The following is a 5,667-nucleotide window of genomic DNA, read 5'->3' as shown; positions in this document are numbered from 1 at the left end:
AAATCTGATAGTGATTGACAATTATGGTAGTTGCTGATTATGAATAGAGCAGTGAATATATCTAATACCAAAATATTCCTTCAAACCTATTAAAATTTGATTCTAAATGTGAATAATTAAAAGCTATTCAAATATATTTAGAGTTAAAATCTTAATAAAAAATAAATACAATTAATAATAGATCATTTATATTTAGACCTTCATTTTAAACAAATGACCTAACACCGCACCAACAAGGAAAACGAAAGGAAAAAAGAACAGAAGCTTTTACCGATGATGTTCATGTAAAGAGTCTCCTTTTCTTCTTCCTCTTTCTCCTCTTCGTTTTTCCTAGTCATCTCTTGTGATTTAAAGTAGCCCTGAAATCCATCTAAGCCTACTAATCGGTTAGCTTTTCACTCCCTATAAACATACATAATCATGAAACTTTGAAATATTTGGGTGTTCGAAAGTGGAATTTCCTTAGATCTGATTTTTCTTTTCGGTAAAAAATCTCTAGGTTATATGATTTGATTTTGTTGGAAATTTTCAAGGATCAATTTTAATTCCCCCCCTGTATTCGGGGTTTGTTAAATCTCTTGGAGGGTTTTTGTTTTTCTCTTTTGGATCGGTAGTATTCGAGTCTATATGGTTCTTTATCCTTGATATAAAAATTAAAAATTCGGAAATTCAGGTTAAGCTTGCTTTATTATGGGAAAATGGTTGAGTGTTGCAGATGGTGGCGAAAATAATGACTGTAATTTGTCTTGTCGTTGAAGATCAAGGATTTTTTGAGCTATAGGTGGTAGTATCTGATTTTTGATAATCATTGTCTCCTAATTTTTTGGAGAGAAGCTGGTGATTCTAGCTTATGTAATATAAATTGAGCAGTATGAGGAAAAGGGGCTTAGATGATGATGTAAGCATTTTTCTGTTTTTAACCTAGTAAGGAAACAGTGATATAATGGAAAGAAAAGAAACTTGATGAGCTTGTTTTTTACAGCTTAAGATTTATGCTCTTTTAACTATTGACGTTGTATTCCGGTTAGTTATCTATCAAAAATGAGAATATCACTCTTAGTGTGTTGATGGATGGATGATAGAAATATAACGTGAATAAGTGAAATGGATTGTTAACCCTTATGAAACTTATGTTCTTGCACTTATGTGCAATGGATAAGGTTGCATTTCATTATTCTTTTTAAGATTTTCCTGCTGATATCTGTTTGGGATGTGGTCCTGCAGGTTAAATGTCTTGGTGTTACTTTCTGAATCATTTTTGGGGGACATCTCGTCCACTTGATGGATGATGACCATTCCAATGAACAGTAATTTAAATCATTCATCTTGGGAGCGAGTTCAGCACCTCTACAACAAGGTTGGTGTTTGGCTTCTCTCTCTCTCTCTATATATATATATATATATTAGGCATTCATTTATGCTGTGCTTTACTTGTAGAGCTGCAAGTTGAACATCCATATAATGAGCCGTATTTGTTGTCTGTAAAGCTGCAATTTGTATCCATCTAGATTGTCTTTTTATATAAAGAGCAATTGCATATTCGCTTGTTTGAAACAAGTAACTGACATTTTTTTTCTCATCTTCAATTTTTTTTCCAAAGAATGTTGAGTTGGGGAGTAAACGGAGAAAAGACGCACAAGCTAAAGTTCCTTCTGATCCAAGTGCATGGTAACAAATGCGAGAAAACTACGAAATTATGATCCTTGAGGATCATGTTTTCTCTGAACAACATGAAATAGAGTATGCCCTGTGGCAGTTGCATTACAGGAGAAGTGAGGAATTGTGGGCACACTTCAATGCTGTTGCAAATTCTAGTGGATTAACCAATGGAAAGGTTCTCTCTAATGGTGGACCAGATCGCATCACAAAGATCCGAACGCAGTTTAAAACTTTTCTTTCAGAAGCAATAGTTTTTTATCATGATTTGATGTTAAAAATTAGGTCCAAGTATGGTCTTCCACTGGGATATTTCTCTGATGATCCAGAGAATCAAATTCCTTACTCTAAAGACGGTAACAAGTCTGTGGAGTTGAAGAAAGGATTGACATCTTGCCATCGTTGTTTATCTTGGCGATCTTGCTCGTTACAAAGGCTTATATGGTGAGGGAGATTCTAAAGCTTGTGATTTTGCGGCTGCTTCGAGTTATTACCTGCAAGCTTCGTCACTTTGGACTTCAAGTGGTAATCCTCATCATCAGGTATTTGCAATCTTCAGCTAAAATGGTTTGTATTCTGAGTGTTCTTGTTGTGATGGCTGATTGTCTTGTTTCCTCAGCTTGCAGTACTGGCTTCCTAATCCAATGATGAGCTGGTGGATATTTATTGCTATTTTCGCAATCTTACAGTAGAAAGCCCTTTTGCCATAGCAATGTATAACTTGATCATTGCATTTGAGAAGGTAACCAACCTATTGAGAAGACATGTCAAGGTCTTGCTGGCAGCTAGGTTAAGATCTTTGAGTGAACCCCCTAACCCCACCCAAAAAAAATTGTAGGATCATGTCTTCTAGGTATTGTTTACTGCAGACTGAAATCATGGCTTGGCGGGATCTTGAGAGTGTAAGTAGTCTATGTTACTTATAGTCAGATGCAGGAAAAGGTTAAAAAAAAACCATCGTTTAGAATGACTTAGAATTATGTCATATACATCTGTTCTGTTTTTTTTCGTTTTAGAAATGTGGTGATGCTATTGCAAATATCTTTTAGTAGTGTGGTGCTAATTGTGGTACATCTATAAATGATTTTGGTAAAAGCTAAGGATGTTGTACCATATGCTGTTCTAATGTAGGGCCATATTGAAATTTTATGTAAAAGCAAACCATAGACAGGAGGTGAAGTTGGTTTGTTGCTTGGAGGAATTTTAGTTGTATTCTATATGCATAGAGCTGTACTATGCCCTGTATTATGCTCAGTACTTGTGGCCTTTTCAAAATATGCCTCTAGTAAAATTGTGACATACATGTGTATCATATTCTGAACAAGAGATTGAGGAGGAACTTTGATTTTTGTATTGTCCTGTGGTTTGGACATTGACTTTTCCCATTATATTTGATAGTGCATTCGTTACCAGAAGTTTCAGCTATTTTAGTGTTAGTGAAACACCCTGGGTTTGGACCCTTGGAAAATTTTTTGGATTTCTGGATTTTGGACGTCATACGACTTGTGGGTACCCATCGTATGATGGGGTACGGTTGATATGCTCTTGGTCATATGCTAACCAATGTTGGTTGGTGGGTTGGATTGGTTTCTGGAATGGGTACGACTTGGTGGGTACGAGTTGTATGGTTGGTGACGGGTCGTATGGTTTGGGTTTTTCTTTCACTTAATCTGAGACTTAGTAACTTAACTTGGATCTGAGTACAAGTGGATCACTATGAGCCGTAAGTTAGGGCACGAGTCGTACCATTAAGTCGTATGGTAGACAGTGTTCAAACTTTCTTTGATTCTATTCTGCTTGGGATACGGTTTAGGGGTACTGATCATATGGTTTGGGTACGACTTGGTTTGGGTACGTCGTATGGTTGACAGTGTTGCCTAGGGTATGAATGGTATGTACCACTTGTATTGAAGAGTACGACTGGTATGGGGGAGTCGTACCATCTGAACATTTTCCCACTTAACCACTTAAGGCCCCACGACTTATATCACTATTGGGACATCATTTACCCTATTATTCTAATCTAAAACACTTATAAACTCTCTCTAAGGCTCTTGGGTAAAGGAAGACTAAGGTCTCATCTAGATGATCAATTTGGGGCTTGTATGGGTGATTTCTCTCCATCATTTTTTTTATCAAAAATTTTAGGGGCTGAGCATCACCCTCAGGCTTTATAATTAATCACAAATCTGTACATAGAGGGGGGCATAGACCTGACCTCCAAAAATAGTGGAACAAAGGAATGTATGATGCTAATACAATGCTAGCAATATACAAAGTAAGTTGTCCATCTATATTAGTACATGAGATTTCTGCTTCCCAACTCACTCCAGCTCTAAGGTGGTGCTTCAAGTCTACGCAATTTCCTTCTCCTAAAACTTGGCATGCCCATCTCGTCCAGTTGAAAATAGCCAGCTACATCTGAGGGAGTTGACTGCAATGAAAGTAATGTTGAGGATGTTCTGATTGGTGACTAGCTTTTGATAGGGCATCAACTACAAAATTGGCTTCCCTGTATACATGTCTGCAAATGCACAATTCGAACTGTGATATGATCCTTAGTAATGATTTCACTAAGGCTTGTAGATGCCAGGGGGTTGGGATTTGATCTCTTATCCATCTAACAAGGAGTTCAGAATCCACCTCCAGAATGACCTGTTGTATACCATTGTTTATACACCAAAAGATACCCCTTATAGCAACCTCACCTCTTCTTGGTTGTTAGTCCTATGTCCTGGGGGATAGCATAGGCATAGACAAGGTCACCATTGTGATCTCTAATGACACCCCTGCTCCAATCGTACCAGGGTTATTAATTGCACTTCCATCAGAGTTCAGCTTAACCATTTTAGCGGGTGGTTTAGACCAATACACAGTAACTTCTGTTTCCTGTCTGTATTTCTCAACAAAAGCTATTAGGTTCCACCCAGTAGGCCAAGAGATGTTAGGAAAAGCAGCGCATAATAGGTTAGAGATGTCCTTGTAGAACAAGAATTTCACCCTGGCTAGCTGAGACTTTTTTCCACCATATTTAACAGCACATCTATTTTTCCACAAGTTCCAACAAATAATGATTGGAAGAGCCTGGTTCACCAATTTATGAGCAATATTAACTGATTTAAAGTTCCACCATTTCAACACCAGGTTTCTAAGGGAAGTTGTGACATGAGTAATCCCCATAGATGTGGAAAAGTATTGCCAAATGCTGTTTGCAAAGAAACCATCTCTAAAGATACGAGGAATGGTGTCCAAACCAGAGGTATGACAACATTCACAAATTGTAGGGGCTATACCAAAACTGCTGAGCCGTTCATTTGTTGGTAGTTTCCTTAAAGTTCTCCATAATAGGAATGAGCATTTAAAAAGGGACTATTCTATGCCAGATGTATGTGTCAATCATTGTTGCTTCTCTATGCTCTCCTACCACACCCCAGGCAGAGGAACGGCAGAGGAACAACTGAACTCACCACTTGTATTCAGTGTCCAAATTGGATGATCAGGAACCCATTCTTGGAATTGAAATGGAATTTTGAGAATAGTTTGTAATAGATGATGGGGGATTGCTGCAACTAGTTTCTGAACATTCCAGTTCCTTCAGCCAGGAAGGATGCAACCTTGGCATTATTTGATCTTACACCATTTCTGCTCTCCATCATCTCCATCATTTTTGTAATCTAAGGCATGTACTCCTCCCTCATTGTTAGTTCCAACTAAAGGCATGTTTTATACAATGTTTTCATGACATGATTATTGTATGGTTCTGGGGTTTTCAAATATATGTTTGGGTTTTGGTGTTAAATGCTTGGTTATGGTTTTCCCATGTTCTAATTATGTATTTGCATGCTTTAACGGTGGTTTGGACAATTGGTTGCATGGGCATGGTTAATTGGTAATTAGAATTGGTTTTGAAAATATTATGCCTCCAACAAGTTTAATAAAATGCCTATGAGAATGCTTTTACTATATTATTGGATTTTTAATGGAACTATTACATGGTTTGACTTAGTAATG

At 37.3% G+C, this 5,667-nt stretch overlaps 1 long non-coding RNA gene across 2 annotated transcripts; it reads left to right on the top strand.

The window, feature by feature from the left end:
* The first annotated feature begins 208 nt into the window (after window positions 1–208).
* On the top strand, window positions 209–2,983 carry LOC107866284. Of its 2 annotated transcripts, none has more exons than XR_001672848.2 (4): window positions 209–386; window positions 1,225–1,357; window positions 1,601–2,198; window positions 2,276–2,983. It is a non-coding gene; the product is annotated as an uncharacterized LOC107866284 (long non-coding RNA). The 2 variants fall into 2 exon arrangements; XR_007054024.1 differs by having other exon boundaries at window positions 218–284.
* The last annotated feature ends 2,684 nt before the right edge of the window (window positions 2,984–5,667 follow it).

The sequence above is a fragment of the Capsicum annuum genome, chromosome 3 (genome assembly GCF_002878395.1).
Source record: "Capsicum annuum cultivar UCD-10X-F1 chromosome 3, UCD10Xv1.1, whole genome shotgun sequence".
NCBI lineage: Eukaryota > Viridiplantae > Streptophyta > Magnoliopsida > Solanales > Solanaceae > Capsicum > Capsicum annuum.
This window is presented reverse-complemented; position numbering and strand designations above follow the sequence as displayed.